This window comes from Anser cygnoides, chromosome 1, assembly GCF_040182565.1.
Source record: "Anser cygnoides isolate HZ-2024a breed goose chromosome 1, Taihu_goose_T2T_genome, whole genome shotgun sequence".
In the NCBI taxonomy this organism is placed as follows: Eukaryota; Metazoa; Chordata; class Aves; order Anseriformes; family Anatidae; genus Anser; species Anser cygnoides.
Genome location: NC_089873.1, coordinates 136,761,903 through 136,782,500, shown reverse-complemented (window position 1 = coordinate 136,782,500; position 20,598 = coordinate 136,761,903). Strand labels below are relative to the sequence as shown.

At 35.7% G+C, this 20,598-nt stretch overlaps 2 long non-coding RNA genes across 2 annotated transcripts in view; one reads left to right on the top strand and one right to left on the bottom strand.

Moving 5' to 3' along the window:
- LOC136786910 (uncharacterized) overlaps positions 1-20,598 on the top strand; it is a 147,677-nt gene that overhangs the window by 94,104 nt on the left and 32,975 nt on the right. The gene's annotated exons all lie outside the window — the stretch shown is intronic.
- LOC125181271 (uncharacterized) lies at positions 4,023-12,227 on the bottom strand. The gene is made up of 3 exons (XR_007160299.2): positions 11,414-12,227; positions 6,492-6,539; positions 4,023-4,154 (listed from the first exon to the last, which is right to left on the bottom strand). It is a non-coding gene; the product is annotated as an uncharacterized lncRNA (long non-coding RNA).

Genomic DNA, 20,598 nt, shown 5'->3' with positions numbered 1-20,598 from the left:
GCAGCCATGTCCATCCCACCACCAGGCAGGTGGGGACACCAGGGTAGCCATGGCACCAGAATCCTTTACATGTGCAAATTATTTTGTTTTTAATAACAACCAATATTTTTCTTTAGTTTATAATTAATATGACTTCTGAACAACATAACTGAAGCACTGATGATATTCACTGCTACATACAAATTTCCAGATATACTTAGAAATTCTTCTTCCAAGTGCCATTCTGTGCATATAACCTTATTACTTTCATATGGACATTATAGATGCCAAGATACAGCACCTTGCTTTTAAATCTGGGGAAAAAAAAAAAAAAAAAAAACAGTTCCCCTGTGAAACCATTCTGTTTTGTGCTAAATATGGAATAGCTGCAAGAATCTAGACTCAGAAAGATAAAATATAGAGAAATAGACTAGAGGTAGCCCAAATCTACCTTGTAGCTGCATGGCTAAAACTGTGCTTTGTAGTGAGGAAGTTAATGTATCTATATATAATTTTATCATTAGTAATCATCAGTAGCAATCACACAGTGCTCCCAGGAAATACAGATTGTGAGACAGTAAATGCTGTTTTACAAATTCCTCATTGGCAAAAGGTTAGGCTTCTTTGGTTAGGCTATTTAAATATAAAAACTTCTGTCCTGTGGCTGGGGTCACACAACGATCACTTTTTAGTTCAGAATTATTCAATATACATATTAATAAGTTAAATAAACAAAATAAATAAATAAATAAAGACATTGTTGTCAGTTAATTGTGGAAAGCTGTGACTTTAAAAGGGCTTTGGAGGTCATAAGGAACATTATACGTGAACATTAGCTGCTCCTTTAAGTATCTGGTTGTGAGAGCTCATCAAACAATTGATGAATAACAAGAGAGATTATACGTCTTTATACAGTTGTAGCATAATATTAATTAACCTGTGAAACAGAAAGCACGGAGGGGAGAGAAAGGAAAGAGGGATCTGTTAGGTTATTAGTTAATAAAGGAGTAAATAAATAAATGAAGATAACCTCAAGCACTAACATTACAGTAGGAAAAAATATAATAATAAAAAAAAACAGTTCTTAGTTGAAAAAAAAAATTCTAAGAAAGAGTCTTTCAGAGAACATTTAGTTTTCTAATCATCCTTTGCAGAACATAATTTTTGTCTGCAAAATTTGAAGTACCTGCTGGTTTTGTAATTTTTTTCCCTTGTAAAGACTTTTTATTTTTATTTTTATTTTTTTTTTGAGACAGTTAAAATCTAGTTAGGCAGTACAAGATCAGAATGCAATAAATGCTGTCAGTATCAGAATAGTAAATTTAATGTTTTCTAGTGAAAATGCATTAAAACATAAAATTAATATTCTTAGGACACTATGAAAATAAAGACAAAAAATGATATCAAGGTCAAATAATATAGCTAACTTTATGCAACACGCTAAGAATGTTTTTTTTTTACATTAGTATCTACTCTGAAGGTACCTCCTGCAGCCAAAGAAAAAAAGAATAATAAAGTATTGGATAATATATTAGAAACTAGTCATTAAAATGAATTATTAACCGTTAGATGAAATAAGCTTTCCAATGTATAGTGGAGTCTTATCCGATTTGGTACTTGGAACAGTGACTGACTTCTTCAAGCTTCATTTGGAAATGCCTGATAGCCAATATGTTAAAATAAAAATCTCAAAAAAGCACAGATTATTTCATACAATTCCAAGATTCAAAAACAGAGAGAAGAAATGAACACACAAAAACATACAAACAAACAAACAAACAAAACCTCCCAACTAAAATGTAAGTATATTTAATCTATTATTTTTATTCATTTTGTAATTATTTATTATCAAAAATATTGTTGAACAAATGTGTTTATAGAATCACAAAATAAAGTTGGCAGAAAAGGATCTCTACAGTTCATCTGATTGAACCTACTGCTCAAAGCAGAGTCAACTTTAATGTTTAGAGTCACAGAACCACAGAAGGGCTGAAACTGTAAGGCACCACTGGAAATCACCTAGACCATTCTACCCTGCTTACAGCAGAGTCAACTAAAGCAGGTTGGCCAGGACTGTTCACAGTCAAGTTCTGAGAATATCACCAAGGACAGAGACTCCACAACCTCTCTGAGCAACCTGTTACAGTTTTCAACCACCCTCACATATGGGTGAACCACACCTATGTTCAAGTAGAATTTCAATTTATGACCATTGCCTTTCATCCTGTCATAAGCACCACTGAGAAGAGTCTGGCTCCATCTTCTCTACAACACTCCATTGGTTTTTACATACATGGATAAGATCCCCTGTTGTGGTTTAACCCGGCTGGCAGCTAAACACCACACAGCCGTTCGCTCACCCTCCCCCCTCCCTCTCTGGGATGGAGGAGAGAAACGGGAAAGTGAAGCCGGTGAGTTGAGATAAAGACAGTTTATTAAGACAGGAATATAATAATAACAATAATAATAATAGTGATAATGATAATAGTATTAATAATAATAATGTGTAAGAAACAAGTGATGCACAATGCAATTGCTCACTACCCGCTGACCGATGCCCGGCCTATCCCTGAGCAGCCGGCGCCCCACCCCGGCCAGCCACCCCTATATATTGTTTAGCATGACGTCAGATGGTATGGAATAGCCCTTTGGCCAGTTTGGGTCAGCTGTCCTGGGTCTCTCCCCTCCCAGCTCCTGCTGCACCCCCAGCCTGCTCGCTGGCAGGACAGAGCGAGAAGCCGAAAAGTCCTTGGCCTGGTGTAAACACTGCTCTGCAACAATTAAAACATCAGCATGTTATCAGCGCTCTTCTCATCCTAATCCAAAACATAGCACCCTACCAGCTACTATGAGGAAAATTAACTCTGTCCTAACTGGAACCAGGACATCCCCCTGAGCCTTCTTCTCTCCGGGCTGAACAGTCCAAGCTCTACTTGTACTGTCCACTTATCTAAACCACATTTCATCCATTTGTCTATGAGGATGCTATGGGAGATAGAGTCAAATCCTTGCTAAAGTTGAGATAAACAATGTCTATGGCTCTGCCCTCATCCACTAAGCCCTGCTGTCATCTACCACCTCACTGTAAAAGCTGTAACATTGGCTAAATACACTTTCCCCACGATAAACCATGCTGACTGTTACCAAACACTTTCTTGTCCTTCATGTGCCTGGAAATTGTTTCTAGGATTAATTTCTGAAATACCTTCCAGCCTGCCCCTACCTTACTGATGTAAGGCTGACCTATCTATAGTTCCCAGATCCTTCTTCTTGAAGATCAGTTTGCTTTATACCAGTCTTCACGAACCTTTTTAAATTACCATGACCTCTCAAAACCAATTGGGAATGGACTCACAATGAAATCACCATTATCTTCAGCATTCTTGGGTGCATCCTGTCAAGTCCATTGGACTTGTTTATGCCCAGCTTGTTCAAATATTCCCTAAGCCGAACTTTCTCTACAAACTGTAAGTCTTCTTTGCTCTAGACTTTCTCTCTGATCTCTGAGGCCTGAGATTCTTGAAGGCTGGTGTTATCAGGAGAGACTGAGGCAAAGATGACGTAGAGTACATTGGCCTTTTCTGTGTCCTCTGTCACCAGAGCTCTTCCGTGTTCAGCAGTAGGCCCATGTTTCCCTAAATTACTTTTTGTTTGTTTGTTTTTTTATTTGTTTTCTTGGTGTTTTTTCGGTTGGTTGGTTGGTTGTTTTTTAGAGGAGGGGAGAGGGAGGAGGGGTATGTGTGTGGGTTTATTGTTTGTTTTGTTTGTTGTTGTTTCATTTTGTTGGGAGCTGATCTGCCTCTTGAAGCTTGAAGCTGTTCTTCTTGCACTTCCCATCCCTTGCCAGATTCAGCTCCAGATGGGCTTTGGCTTTCCTGACAATTTCTGCACACTCAGACAGTGCTTCTATATTCATCCCAGGTCATCTGACCCTGCTTCCACCTCCTGTGTACTTCCTTTTCATGCCTGAGTCTAGTGAGCAACTCCTTGTCCATACAGGCCTCCTGCTGCCTTAGCTTGACTTCCTGGTCTTTGAGATGGATGGTTCTTGAGCTTGGACAAGGTGATCCATGAATATCATACAGACTTCTTGAACCCTTTTCTCTTCAGGGTTGTATCCCACAGGATTCTTCCAAGCAGACTGCTGAAAGGACCAAAGTCTTCTCTCCTGAAGCCTGGGGAATAATCCTGCTTTTAGCTGTGCTCTCTCTGCAGGATCCTGAACTCTGCCAGGACCGATTTTTGATTTAAGCATAGAGAGGTGTATTTGATACACTTTTAGTGACTTAGCAAATAGAGAGACATTTTAAGGCATCTTTTTCTATAATGTGACTGTAGGAAGAGTATTTAATATACATCTTTAATGTTGACTAAATGTTTTGCAATATTCTTCCATGGGTATTAAAAGGCAAATTGTTGCCTCCAGTTTTTAGTTACTGTATATAAATAGTTTCATTATGCAAACCCACTTCAAATACCAAGTGGAATATTACTTTACATTTACGAAGAACCTTTCATTTTACAGATTTTCAGCAACAGCAGGGTGAGTGGAGGGTCTGCTTCACTGCATTGTTGAATTCCAACAACATCTGCATTTCTTTGAATTATAAATGTGGTAGCCATTTAGAAGCAGTAATGCTACACCCCCAGAAAAAAAAAATGTTTAGGAAGAGGCTGTAAAGGATTAGTTAGTGTTCTCCCTAGCAGGCTATCTAGATAGAGAAAATACTTTTTTTTTTGTCTTCTCATTTTAAAATTTGGTGCAAATAGTTTTGAATCTCAAAGTTGTTTTTTGTTGTTGTTGTTGTTGTTTTCTCCAGATCTTTTTTTTCTAGCCTAATTAGTTTTGACTTACCAAATACCTCTTCTTAAAAAACATCATTCAGGTGGCTGAGAACCTGGCAACCTAAGCACAATGTTCCTTTTCAGTGAGAACTTTCACAGTATTAAATAAAATATAGATCATCTCCTGAAGAAGACACATAGATTTTCAGATATTATTTTATTCTATTTTTTGGCCAAAACATATGTCTGTTACTGCAGAATAAATATCTTAGATTAGTAAAGTCTAATAAATACAGGTCTAAAAGTTAAATGCTGAAGGGTTAATATTCAGCCTATTATTTCCAGTAAAGACACTTCCTATGAAATGAACACAGATCTATCCTACAGTTAAGTACACATATATACAAAAATAATAACAATAATTTAAAAAATCTATCTACATTGTTACATGCTGAGCAGGTAATGCAACATGGATTGAACTGTTGAGTAAGAACCTTCAGAGTTACACTTCCAATAAATTGACCGTTACTCCCTTCAAAACTAACCTTTCACTTACAAAGATCTTGACATTGTTTGTGTCCTACATCATCGTTCTGAGTCAGTGAATCCTTGCATGTCACGAAGCAGTAACGTAACCTCATTTTATCTCAATTTTTCTCATTTTGTTTAGTACAATTTTGTATTTTATGGATTAGTATTTCAACTCTGCTGTCTCAGCTAAAAATCTTGTATGTAAAATAAACATTTTTTAAAATAGACCTTACCTGTGACTCTTTCTGGACAAGTGATTTAAACCCCTTTTACACCAAATTGTACTCTTCAGGCATGTAGTTTGAAGAAAGTAGGATTTAATTTACCATTGAGAAGGTTTTTCCATTGGAAGTGGTTCATGCTGTACTTTGAACAATATTTTTTTTATAATTTTTTTTTTTATAATGAAAACTACAAATATGAGATGTCATGGACAAGTGAATCGAAGAAATAAAATGGGACCTAATGTCCCAAAAGCTGGGTTATCAAAAAAAAAAAAGCCAAAAAACTTTGTAACTTACCATTTCTACAGTTTCTAAAATCACTCTTACTAAAGACACATTAAATCACTTTTTTTTTTTTTCTTCTGAAGCTACAAAATATTCTTACTGATCTGTAGATAAAACTCTAGGATTCCCTTAGGGAAGGTAGATTCCCAAAACTGCCTGACCACTCTTCACATCTTAGATATTTAACAAAATTCAGACTTTTTAGTGTTAAACAGGCAAAGGTCAAGTAAATCAAGTCCATGAAATGACTAATAGCTTCTCTTTGCTGTAACCTGAAAGCTCCCAGACTGTCAGAAAATCGAAGTTATAGCTAAAGTTTATGAGACAAAGATATGAGATAGCCTCTTACCTCCTCTTACCATTCTTTAATTGGTGAAATATCAATTTTTTACAATCCATCACTCTGTGCTGAGTATTGTATGCATAACTGAAATGTATAATTGCTGTCAATCAGTGTAAAGTGTTATTCTTTAAAAAGTACAACATGCCAAAGAGCATGAGTCCATCAACATTCCCAACAGCTGAGGATTGCACCATCTGCTTGCTAAAATAAAATGGCATGTTGAAATCTGATGGAATACAGATTAAGTGGCAATGCTGATTGATACTCCTAGGGGTTGCTTTATTTATTTATTTACTTACTTATTTATTTATCTAGCACAGTTTTGTCCTGATAGTACAGATTACCTTTGTAGGAGGAAAAGACCTTTTGAAAGCATCACCTTTTTACCATATCTGTAAGACAGAGAATAGACAGAGAATAACAGAACACTTTTATGTATTTGATTTCCCTTTCCTTTCAGACAATTCAAAATAGGAATATAGTATATAAATGCATGTCAAAGTAAAATTAACCGCCACAGAAAATTTAGCTATGCCAGCTTAAAGTAATGGGGGAAAAAAAAAAACCAAAAAACTAAGAAGTCAATTCTGTTGCAAATTATGAAATGTTACTGAGTTTGGCTAGTTTTCCTAGAAAAGAATAGCTAAAAGCAGATAAAGTGAGAACTCGCTACTGTCAAAACCAGCTTTTCTGCATATATGTATGATACATTACACACTGTAGTGAAAAAATATGTTAAAAGCATATCAGAGTTCAAAAGTTAGGGATCTGAGAATTAAGGATGACAGCATTCTTGATCTGGCTGCCTGTGCAAATACAATTTGATACAATCTTTGCATACACAATCAGATAATATTTTTGCCAACAGCTTCTGTCTCTTTCAGTGGATATTAATTTTGATACAGCCATAGCAGAGCTTGCCTCATTCTGTTTGTATACACTGTTTACTTATGGGACAAAGTAGCTAATACTTTAAATCTTCCAAATACTGTTAACATCCCAAATCTCTAGAAACCTATGCATGGCCTATTTCATGGCCAGAACTGCCATTAGAAATCGATTTTTATAGCTGGTACCACCATTTCTCAGAACAGCCTTTACATTAGTGTTTCGGTTTTAGGAAAATAATTTGTGTCAGAGGGCTTAATTTTTCCAAAGACAATACTCCACTTTTTTTTCTGTAGATGTCTTGTGCCCAAAACAGAGTGAATTGTCGATGTGATCTTCCTGCAGAGATCATCTATATATCATCTATATTAACAAATTCATACTGTAAATAGTAAGTTTAAGTTAATTTTTTAAATAAGGTTTACAATTTTCTGTAACAAGCTAATAAAAATGAAATAAATATGAATAGTTTATACATGGGAAATGTAAAAATAAACTCATTAACATCTAAGATTTTTCTTAGACAAACAATAATAATAAAAAAATCAAGTACTCTGTGCAAGTAAAGCTTTACATAAGATACTGTCAAAACATATGGCTGTGGGCCACATTCTCAAATAACTGCTTCATCCTCTAGGCATGTCACATAAAACAGTAGACACAACTGTTTATATTACTTTTGAGATTTCCTCACTTTTCTTTCAGTGCAAATGAGCTATGATAGAACTGAAGAAATCTTCCATTTCCCTATCTCATTAGTTAGCTCAAGTGGCTCAAAGCCACTGTATTCTAGATAATTACGACAGTGAACAAAGTTGTAAGGATTCATTCTCGATAGAAAAACTGTGTCCAGATAATTAACAGGTTAATCATGTATTGTTAATATCTACAGAATTCTACTAACCCAGAAGATTTTTATTCTTCTATCAACTGTCAGGTTGTTGTTGCAGTACACGTGATTACTGAAAGTACTATAAGAAATATACATATATTGAAGAATGGAGAAATTATGTCTTCCCTTCAGCTTTCCCTAGAAATGACCAATTAAAAATAATTTGGTGGTGCAAATACCAAATTTCCAAAAGTCGGCACAGGCATCTTGATTTTTGCAGCGGCCTAAAGCATGACATTATTATATTAAAATACAGACACTTTGGGGTGCATCAGTACTGACTTAAGAAAAATAATAATACTGCTTCTACTGCTACTACTAATGCTGCTGCTGCTACTACTACTATTACTGCTTAAGCTACATGTAGTAATACAGAATACATTTAAAGATAAAAAGTACACCTAAGAAGTCACAGGAAGGTAAAAAATGTCCTGGGTCCATCTTTCTCTCTAACAGTGAATCATCTATTGCTGTGCCATAAATATAAGTTTGTATGGTCTTTGGTCAAAAAGGAAAAAATAGAGGCTATGGAATTTATTTAGACAAAATTACTGTTATGCTCTTAATGTTATGCAATCTATTATCTAAAAATAAAATAAAATAAAAATAAAATAAAACAAAATAAAATAATAAAATAAAATAAATAAAATAAAATAAAATAAAATAAAATAAAATATAATAAAATAAAATAAAATAAAATAAAATAAAATAGTTGTAAGACCTATTTAATTAATATTTCTTGTCTTATAAAATAATATGACTTTTTGTAAAATAAACCATGAAATTTAAAGGGCAATTGTTTAATAAAACTCTTTGAGTATGCACACATGGAGCTGTGTCAGGGCAGGTTCAGGCTGAATATCAGTTCTTCACTGAGAGGGTGGTCAGGCACTGTAACAAGCTCTCCAGGGTAGTGGTCATGGCACTGAGCCTGACAGAGTTCCAAAAACTGTTGGACAATGCTATCAGACATACAGTCTCAGTTTTGGGTCGTCCTGTCTGGAGCCAGGAGTTGGAATCACTGATTCTTGTGGGTCCCTTCCAACTTGGAATATAATTCTATGATCTGTATGTACTGCTTTCCAGAAAGCTCAATTTGAGCAGTATGGTGTATTTGAGGACAACATTTTTACCATAGCCCTGTGTTGCTTGGAGAGGCTGGTTTGCAGCGTGCTTATTTATCTGTCTTGAAGATGAACCCTGAAGGGTTCAAAAATGTTGCAGAAGGCCTTGTTGATGATGAAATGCTTACCTTTCCCAGACTTTCCATCAGTTAATAAATAAGTGTCACCAGACACTTATTTAGGAGTGAAACCAAACCATTTCACATGAGCAATTAATAAAGGACAAAACAGACAAGTTACTGGGGATGTGGTTGGAAAGAGGAAGACTGGAAATATGTTTTAAAAATGTCCTCTCCACCTTCAGATACTTCAATACTGGGGGAGATCTACAAGGATCTTTTAAAAAGAACATCAGGAATTAAACTTGCAAGTTTACAAGATGCAAGAAATGAAATTCAGAATTTGTAGTTCCACAGGGTACTGAATCCCATAAACTCACAGCAGAAATAAACAAAACAGACCAGATTCCTCAGATCCATTAAAAGATTACACTGTCTTCCAAATATTTTGTAACAAACTTGTGAAAGAAAAAAAAAAGAAAAAGAAAAAAGAAAGAAATAAAAAAGTAGGCTATCATAATGAATCCATAGCTAAATAAAAAATAAAGTACCAAATGCAAATTAAGAAATTTTAGAATTTTAGGACAATATTATACAAAGTAAGATGGCATTAGTCTTTTACATTTTAAAAGTATTATGAATAATAATAGTAAGGAGGAACTCATTTTTCAAGGCTTTATTTTTAGAGACCTAAGCGATCTTTTTCATTTAACATTTAGAAAGAAAATCTGAAGTGTTTTATATGGCATAGGTAAACATTCAGTGACTTTTTCTCACCCCAACTTAGTCCACAAATAGTCCCACTGAAACCAGTTCAAGTACACGTGGAATAAAGTTATAGACAGGTTCAGGATGGGAGAAAGAATTTGAGCTTTACTAGTACAGCTTTGCATTTTTCAGTGTTTCTAGGGAAGTGCACACACACACAGGCACAAAAGGATACATCTGGTAGCACACTCATGTCATCTGAGATGCCCTAGCAAATCCTGCCCATCTTCCTTCAGCCAGTCTTGAAAAGTACAGGCTTCATGTACAACCCATGGCATACCTATCAACCTCTGTCCAAAACCACCTCAAATGACACCAGTTGCCTATGCTTGGTTTTGAAACTGAACACAGCCCCAGCTGTTGGAGGCAGTCTGAAGTACTTATATGTAAATTTAACAATCTACAGTCAAATGTTTACATTTAGAAGTAAATGCTAGTTAAATAAATTAAATTCTAATCATCACTGGAATCCAGATTAGGATTTCCCTCAATATATTTTTGCACGTAATGTCAATTAATATGCCTAAACTACACATTCACATGAAGTTGGTGCAGGACCTTTGAGAGATGTGCACCCTTCTGCACCCTTTGGAACTTCCTAGATGGGTGGGATATGACAATATTTCACATGGCACAGAATCTGGATTTTGTGGCAACTAAACCTGTCAATGATATTTTAACTAGTTTTCTTCTGCTTTTCTATTTTTTGCATATGAATTATAAATTTTGAATTTGTATTCAAAATAAGTTATTCCTTAATTCCACTAGAGCTAAACTCCACTAATAAAAACAAAGGAGAAAAAAAAAAAAAGGAAAAAAAAAAAAGAAAAAAAAAGGAAAAAAAAAAAAGGAATCCTTGGCTCCTAGCAGTTACTGGAAGAGAAATTTCAGGAAAAAATAAAACAGCCTCTTAGTCAACATGTTGTAATAATATTGTTCATAATTGCTCATAAGTCACTCTTATCTTTCACTCTATAGTATTACTTTCCCTGATTCAGAGGCATATCCTTCCTTGAGGAGTGTGGGGTCATTCCTACCACAGGTTTCTACTCTTCGGTGAAATTCTTCTTTGACATTTATCTTAATAGTGACATGCAGTCATGTAGTACTTACAAGGGGTTAAGAGAACAATATAATGTATATACAGAGAGATATTAATTTTCTAGTTAATACTAATGAAATGAGACTATATAGTTGTTGTACACTGGAAAGTAAAAAATGGCCATTACTTTGTAAATGACTGTAATTTTCTCTTCAGCATCCAGAATCACAGAATCACAGAATCACAATCCCTTCCATGCTTAGCCTGAATACCCTTGTGAGAGCTTGGGGGTTATGCATGGGTGCATAATTAAAAACCAACCAACCAAAAAGCTGTAATGAGTTTAAGCTTCATTAAATAATAATAATAATAATAATAATAATAATAATAATAATAATAATAATAATAATAAAGTTGTAACATGCTGTTGCATTTTGTCAATGGTTAATGTTGGAACAATCACATGTTGTTTTTATTATTATTTTAAAGTTACCTTCATGCCATTTGGATCGTAGGTAGTAAGGAGAGACATCACAGCACGAAGACTTCAGTCTTCTGCCCAGCTGCTGGAAAATACATAGAGTGAGACAGAGAGAGAATGGGCAGCAAACTGACCTGCTCCTGAGATGTGGTAAATATATATACTTTTCTATTTAAGGTTTGAAAAATATATTCTCCTCTGAGTTGATAGTCACAGCCACAGAATCACAGAATCATCTGGGTTGGAAAAGACCTTCAAGATGATCAAGTCCAGCTATCAGCCTGACATACTGAGTCCCATTGCTAACCATGTCCCTTAGTGCCACATCCACAAGGTTCAGTAAATATTTGAAGGAGACCTGAAGAAGGTTGTTTCCTTATTGTACCTATTTTAAATCAAACTGACAAAGACATTGGATCAACCAGTTGACAGAACTAGAGTTTATTTTCACTGATGGCTGCAACATCTGGATATGCTAGAACTTTGTGTTAGTTAAAATTTGTAATTTTTTTTTTTGTTTTTCCTTAACCTTTATACCCTGACCAGTAGGAACTGGGAGATGCAATGTTCTTAATTCCATCCTTAAAAACTCATGAAAAATATTGCTTTGTAAATGTATTTAAGAATAAAAAAGAGATTCTGCCTTAAAATCTGCATGCTGTTACCTCTTTGCAACATAACCATCTCAATGGTTACATAACAGCATAACATAACAATCTCAAATATGGGAAGTTTGACATTGATTTGGATTTACGTTCCGCTCACCATTATTTTATTTTATTTTATTTTACTTTATTTTACTTTATTTTATTTTATTTTATTTTACTTTTTTATTTTATTTTATTTTATTTTACTTTATTTTACTTTATTTTATTTTATTTTATTTTATTTTGTTTTGTTTTATTTTATTTATATTTTATTATTTTTTTTTTTTGTGACAGAAAATGGAAGTTGCTTCCCCTAATAATTTTAGAACAGCAGAGTATTGTTTTCATCTCACACCATATATCCACAGAAAGCCAACACTGTTTTATTGTAATGATAATAGTTGCTGAAAAAATATTTTTATTGTCTTATATGTATATTATATATATATATTATTTTCTATATTATATATTATTATGATATATGATTTGTTATATTTTATTACTTTAGTACTTTGTTTTCCAGTGGAACAATTTACAAAACATTTGCAATTAGTGTACAGCACTCATGTCTCTGTTTTTGCACAAGTAAAATTTCTTATACATCTGTGAGTATTTCTAGCAGCGCCAACTCATTGGCAGAAGTTTCCACGTAGAAAGCAAAAGTAGTCAAGGAAATTAAGATTCACTCCTCTTGTTGCTATGTGAGATCATAAACATCCTGAAGATTTACTAAATAGTTTCATCTGGGACTCGGGCTACCAGATGCCTTGATTTAGCAGGACAGACTTCCTTAAAAATTAACTGTCCAGATGTGTTGATTGAAAAGTTAATATCTTGTATTTTTTATAGCTGCTCAAATAGTCTCTCTTCAGCTTGCCAATTTGGAGATTTTGCCCCTTCTGCTATGTGTGTGGCATTGAAGAAATATTTGAAAAGAAGGACTTTGGGGGCCACTAGATTCTGACATCTGGAAGAAGCAATGCTCTAGAAAAAGACTGATAATAAAAATGTTTTGAGGGGGCCTACTTAAAAATTCCCAGCTTCCTTTTAAAAAAATAAAAAAAATAAAAAGGTGAAGTCTTAATTAAAAAAAAAAAAAAAAAAGAAGAAATATTCTCTACACAACTGCTGCAGTTTAATATGGAGTCCCCAGATATTGTATTTTTTCCTAGTAAAAATTTTGTTTAGAGAGTGACTGGCAGAGTTTGTGCATATTTCTCTCTCTTTTCAGATGCTAAGTAATATGAGCAACAGTTGCTCAATTCAGCTGCGCCAAACCTTGTGATAATTAAGTATTTTCTAGGTGACCTCAAAACCTTTCTAGGAAGGTTTGTACAGTTGTATCACGAGGTCTGTACACAGTGAGAATCTTCTGTGATGGCTATTTTTGGCTCTTATCAAAAGAGTGATAATTTCTTTTCCGGCTCTCTTTCCATTTTTCTGCACTCTGCTTCCCTAATTCCACCATGTTCCAGATAGATTTATATCTCTTGAACTAGGTCTCCAGCTGTTGCAGGAGTGTTTAAATGAGCAGCCAGCTTTTTTCTTGCCATCTGATTTTCTTCTTTTCAAGGGGAAGATAGCTGGCTCACAGCATAATTTACCCAACAGTCCATTCACACAACCATTGTGAGCAGGGGACTACAGCACACACTCAGCTCCTTTCTTTTCCAGGTAGTTTTATTGACATTGTAGAAAGAAAAATATGCTAAGTTTTACCGGAACTTAACAGGCAGAAAAACTGCATGGGAGGGACAAGTGGGAAGGCCAATACATAAGAGTATTTTCAGAGTCTTGTGACTGTAAGTCTTTTCAGAAAAGTCAAACATAATTGAAGAGAAGAAGCTGTGGGTAAACATGTGTGCATGTGTGTGAATAAATGTGTCTGTGCATGTATACTTCTGCATATATGTAAAGTTAGAAAGGTATGGGAAGATGACAAATAAAATGAATTCACAATGAGAAGTTAAAATTAATTGGACAATGGGCAGTGGACACACTTACAGATGTTCACATCCAATAAAGAATATAACAGATGAAATGCAAATGCAGAGGTAGCTCTTGCTGTAATTAGGATGAAGATGGCATAAATTGGACACCCAAAGAGATGACATACTTGTTATCAGAACAAGACACTCCTGAAAGTTTGGAAAGAGGTTAGGGAGAGAATGGTGGAGTCAAGCTAAAGTAGGAAGTCATCATGATAGTGGTAGACAAATACTAGGTGCCTGCTTCAGGATTAAAGTAAAAGAGTATGTAGCTACCACTTCAGGCCACTTCTGAAAAGATGATATTTGGTCTTCTAGCATGGTAAATAGAGGTGCAAATTTGAATTGTGCCATGTAAGCTATGGGGAAAAAAAAATAATAAAATAAAATAAAATAAAATAAAATAAAATAAAATAAAATAAAATAAAATAAAATAAAATAAAATAAAATAAAATAAAATAAAATAAAATAAAATAAAATAAAATAAAATGTGATTAAGTATCTAATTGTGTAGATAGGTCTCCACTCATCCACAGTCTGGGAGCAAATAACGTCTGTACAGCTTGGCTTATAAAAGTTCCACAGCTAAATACATAGAAAAATACATAGCATGCTTTTCAGGTTTTTACCATACTGTCAAGAACTGCTCTAAAAAAGACAAGCTATTTCAATGTTCTGAATAACATCATAAGTTCATGTCATTTATGTACAGACTTAGAAAAAAATTTGCCTTTAAAACTTTAATATGTATACAAATTCTCATATCTTTCCCATAAGAGGCAGATTTTACATCTGATAAATCCCATCTTTAGTTCAAGAATATTTCTTTAAAAAGCATGTTGAGCCACATTTCCCTAAATTGTCACTGTTTTTTTTCGTATATTCTTCTTTTACTGAAGGAACAGAATAGCAGTGAGACTTACTTTCAAACCAGCCTGTATGGCTTTCAGGTAATGAAATTATGTTGCAGATCCTATTTTTCAGTTGTTGTTCTTTGTTTGTTTTTCTGGCTATAAGAGAGAACACTTTTTGTATCATATATTGGAAAAGGGCTAGAAAATGTATCTGAAGAGTGTGTAAGGAGGAATGTAGGTACAAGTACCTTGGGATTCTGTAGGAAAAAACACTCCACCTTATTGCTCCTGGAAAAATAAATAAATAAATAAATAAAATAAATAAATATATAAAAAGATTTCTTACCAAGTGGCCATTATTCTGTGGAGAGGGCATGTGACAGCTTCATAGTTTCAGGCATTTTCTGGTAAAGCTTCTTAGGGTTTTTGCTGAAATGCTTATAATTCTTTAGCACTATGGAACTCTATATGCTATGCAAATTTCTAGTATCATTATATTTATTCTTTGTTTCTTTCCTGTGATTCTCTCTACTGTGCCTATTAAATGTGCAGAAAATTGACAAAGAAATGTTATGATGTGGGTCATGCTTTGTATGAGATAATTTTTCACGGATGATAACTTTGTATTCTATCTACTATGTTTGGGGAATAAAGGTGATAACATGCTTCATACAGGCATTTGCATTCATTGAGCTGTTCCGTGTAAGCAGTCCAGCTCTTCATAAAATGGGTATGTGTACATTCTTAATTTTATCCTCTTTCATACATCCACTGAGGATTTTATCTTGTTCCTAAAGTGATATCCAGTCAGACTCATCTTGCAACTTACCATAAATATCTCTGTTATAGTGTTGTATTCTTGTTTAACTGCTTTTGTGGAATCCCAAAATGTTATTCTTTCTTGCTTCAGGCAAAAATTTGAATCATGCATTGAAACAGTTTTCTGGCTATACTTTTGCTAGAGTGCTTTTGTGCTTTTTGATTTTTTGCTTTTGTGCTAGACACTAATTTTGTGTCATTACAGAATAGCAAAAGCAGGTTGTTCTTTCAGGAGCTTTGGATTTAGGACATTCACAAACACTATCATTCGTCTGGGAGATGGAAACAGATATAGGACATGGGATCTTTGAGTACAGAACTGGGAGACATTATTGTGTTAGAATACTGCATGTCAAAGAAAACTCAACACTCTCCATGAAATTAACCCCTAGTGAAAACAGATCATTAATATTGTTCAATGCGGTCTAATGCCTTTGAGGCTGAGGCTATTATGCCTCAGCTAAAGGCATGGTACAAGCACAGGCATATCTTAGGAAAAAGGTATCGCAGTGACAAGACAGAGTTATCAGAGTTGAAGGATGTCGCGTTAAGGGGTGTAGCCGATTAACCGTTACGGGTCCGGTCAGATTCAGGGTACTGAACTATCACAATCACAGATTCACCAATAACGCATTAACTGTTATGGGTCTGGTCGGATTCAGAGCACTGAACTACCATGGTCACGGATTCACCAATAACGTATAACCACCCTTACTGTAGTTGCGTACAATGAGAACTATCACGGCTAGGAACAATGCACAGTTTATTATAGCAACAGGTACACAGGTTCTTTGGATTGCCGGCGATAGTTACTGTCTGAAAAAGCAAGCTAGATGCATGAAATACACAGGTGCGCAGCCTGGAAATTAACGCATTAAAAGGCAAAAAGACTGTATAGAGATTTCTAAGTTTCTGCAGAGACACACAGTATAACCAAGTGTTCAAATCTCACTCAAAGGCGTCCCAATGGGGGTGGGGGTGGGGGGGGGGGGGGGAAGAGAGGCTCAGCCCATCGACTGATCCCACAAGTCAGGAGGTCCTCAGGATGGTGTATTCCCTTGTGATGGTATCTCCCCTGACGGTGGTATCTTCCCTGACATCCCCTCTCTCTTAGGCCAATTTATATTATTTTCTATCTTTTAGGTGGAGCTTGAGTGACTCTAGTCAAACATATCTTAGTTATGATTGGTGAAAAGTTTTCCCATCTCCGTTTAAAGTAATAGGCTCCGAGAAATTCAGAGTGCATGCCCAGTGAGGGGTGGTTGCACCTTGGAGGCGGGTAGCTTTTGGGATGGAAGTGTGTTTTGGTATTATAATGATATTATAATGAGAAAAAGTACACTATGGTACAGCATTTGTCAAAACATGACAGGTCCTTGGCTCAGGGTAGCAAAAAGTGCGGCTTATCGGTCCCGGTGTGCACAAGAACAATCGAGTCCCCACCTGGTCACAGAACCTAGCCGTGGTGTCTCCACTCCACTCTACGCTCCGTATTGTTCCTTAAAGCTAGTACACCAGGTTCCCCCAGTGTGATAGCATCTAAGGTTGGAAGCCTAGGGAACACTCAGGTAATGCAGCTAAGCCCTACCCTGAAAGTCTTTTCAATGCTGTACATTTTGTTTAAAATGTGAATGTTAGTTTTATTTTCCTAGTTACTTTAGGCAATTTCACCACAAAGGAACACTGATTTTCTCATCCTGATACAACCACTGAGGCATCTGAAAGTTTGCTGAATTACTAGTAATGGAGTTAAAGACTGAACCTATGCAGTAATATAATTGTGAGGGTCCAGGTCATGAAGCAGAAGGTACAATCTGAAGCGGAAAGTACAATCCATTTTCTTTTCTTCTGGTCTGAACAACAAAAATTGTCATTAAAAGAACTATATATATTTTTAGGGGTAAGTTAGTATGACGAAAATCTACACAGAAATGTTAATAGCATTCGGAAATAACATGCATAGTTACTGGTAAGAACAAAAGAGACAAAATTTAAGAGATTAACCTTCCCTTCTTTTCCAGACATTCAAGAAAAAGTTGATGAAATTTCCTTCATTGAGAGAGCTGCATTTCAATAATTTTTGTGAGGAACTGACTATAACATTATCTTACATACTAGTCTCCTCCAGCCTATAGGTGTGCCTTTGTTGCAGAATTTCTATATTCAACATATTGTCTGATATTCTTTGGAAAATTAAATGAGCATGTGAAACAATCGTATAAGTATTTGAGTAAATATATATATATGTTTGAATTTCTCAGTAATAAGAGGTATTACTTTAGGATTATTGAAAAAATTGTCTGGCATCAATTAAAGCCAGAAAAAGGCTAGAGAAGGTCTCTTTTTGGATTTCAAGAAAAGTATTCAGATGAATGACACTGAGTTTCTACAAAATGAATGTAAGTGTCAGATATAAGTCTGAATCCTAAAACATTGAAGGACTGGGGATGGAGGAAGAGTGATTTTAAAATAATTATTTTGAATATCTTCTACTAAAAGTAAAGAAAAAAGTCTGTCTTGTGGTTTTGATTTCTCAGTAAGACAGTCTATTGTAATAAAAAGATATTTTTAAACAGTTATTACTTTCAACAAGTTGCAAGGAACTCCAAGGAAATCTATGAAGTAAAAGAGAATAGCTGATAACAGATAGTTGATGATAACTTTTTTTCTCCAAGTGATAGAGGAGCTAATAAGGGGAGGTGCTATGCTGGATCTCATTCTCACCAACAAGGAGGGGTTGGTGGGGAATATGAAGCTCAAGGGCAGCCTTGGAAGAGTGGCCATGAAATGGTGGAGTTCAAGATCCTTGGGGCAAAGAGGCGGGTGCACAGCAAGCTCACTGCTCTGGACTGTAGGAGAGCAGAGTTTGGCCTCTTCAGGTATTTGCTTGCTAGAATATCATGGGACAAAGCTCTGGATGGAAGAGGGGCCCAAGAAAGCTGGTTAATATTCAAGAATCACCTCCTCCAAGGTCATGAGCGATGAATCCCAACAAAGAAGGAGTCAAGCAAAAATGCCAGAAAGCCTGCATGGATGAACAAGGAGCTCCTAGCAAAACTTAAACACACACACACAAAAAAATCCTACAGAAGGCAGAAGCAAGGATAGATAGCCTTGAAGAAATTGTCCAAGCACACAGGGGTAAGGTTAGGAAAGCTAAAGCACTGATAGAATTAAATCTAGCCCAGGATGTCAAGGGCAACAAAAAAGGCTTCAACAGGTACGTTGATGATAAAAGGAAAATTAGGAAAATTAGGAAGGAAACAGGAGACCTGGTTACCCAGGTTATGGAGAAAGCTGAGGTACTCAATGACTTCTTTGCCTCAGTCTTCATTCACCGTTAAGTTCTCTAACCACATCACCCAAGTTGCAGAAGGCAAAGCCAGGGACTTTGATAAACAACCACTCACTGTAGGAAAAGATTAGACGTGAGACCATCTAAGGAACCTGAAGTTGCACAAGTCCATGGGACCTGATGACATCTATCCACAGGTCCTCAGGAAATGGTAGATGCAGTTGCAAAGCCACTGTCCATCATATCTGAGAAGCTGTGGCAATCTGGTGAAGTTCCCACTGACAGGAAAAGGGGAAACATAACCCCCATTTTTAAAAGGAGGATAAAAGGAAGACCTAGGGAAATACAGGCTGCTCAGTCTCACATTTATGCCTGGCAAAATCATAGAGCAGATCTTCCTGGAAATTATGCCAAAGCACACAGAGAACAGAGAGGAAATTGGTGATATCTAAGATGGCTTCCAAGGGCAAATCATGCCTTACAAATTTGGCATCTTTTTATGATGGAGTTACAGTGTTGGTCAATAAGGGAAGAGCAATTGGCATCATCTGCCTGGATTTATGTGAAGCACTGGACATTTTCCCACGACATCTTTGACTCTAAGTCAGAGAGACATGGATTTGACTGATGGACAACTCAGTGAATAAGGAACTGGTTGGATGGTCACAGTAAAAGATTTGTGGTCAACAGACTGATGTACAGGTGGAAACCATTGAAAGTGGTGTTCCTCAGGGGTCGGTATGGGGACTGGTGCTGTTTAACATCTTTGTTGGTGACATGGACAGTGAGACTGAGCGCACCTTCAGCAAGTTTGCCAATAACACCAAGGTGTGTGGTGCGGTCCACATGCTGTAGGAAAGAGATGCTATCCAGAAGGACCTTGTCAGGCTTGAGAGGCCTATGTGAACCTCTTGAGGTTCAACAAGGCCAAGTGCAAGGTCTTGCATCCAGGCTGGGGCAATCCCAAGAGGGAAGATAGACTGGGTGAAGACTGGATTGAGAGCAGCCCTTTGGAGAAGAAATTGGGTGTCTTGGTTGATGAGAAACTCAACATAAACTGGCAGTGTGAGCTTGCAGCCCAGAAAGCCAACCATATCCTGGACTGTATCTAAAGAAGCCTGACCAGCAGGTCAAGTGAGGTGATTTATATGTTACATAAAAGTCAGGGGGAAACAAACAAACAAACAAACAAACAAACAAACAAACAAACAAACTCATGCTCCTGTTGTAGAAGGAAATCATTTGGGTATAATTTTACAGGAACAATTTTAATGAAGGTTAAAAAGCAACAGTAAGAAACAGAGGTAGTTATTTTATTTTATTTATTTTAATTTTATTTTTTTTAATTTAATTTCATTTCATTTATTTTTCTCTTGAATAAATGATTTTGGGTCAAACATATGACAGGTTGGTTAAAATTATGGAATATATAACCCACACCTGTAAACAAAAGCAGATCTTAATATAGTAGCATTTACTGTGTTGCCCCAATTCAAGTCCTATTGGAATGGGTGAATGCAAATTAAAAATGATGCTGATAAGATTCTGGTCTTGTTTTGCATGGCTTAAAATAAAAGAAAACTTTAGATAAATA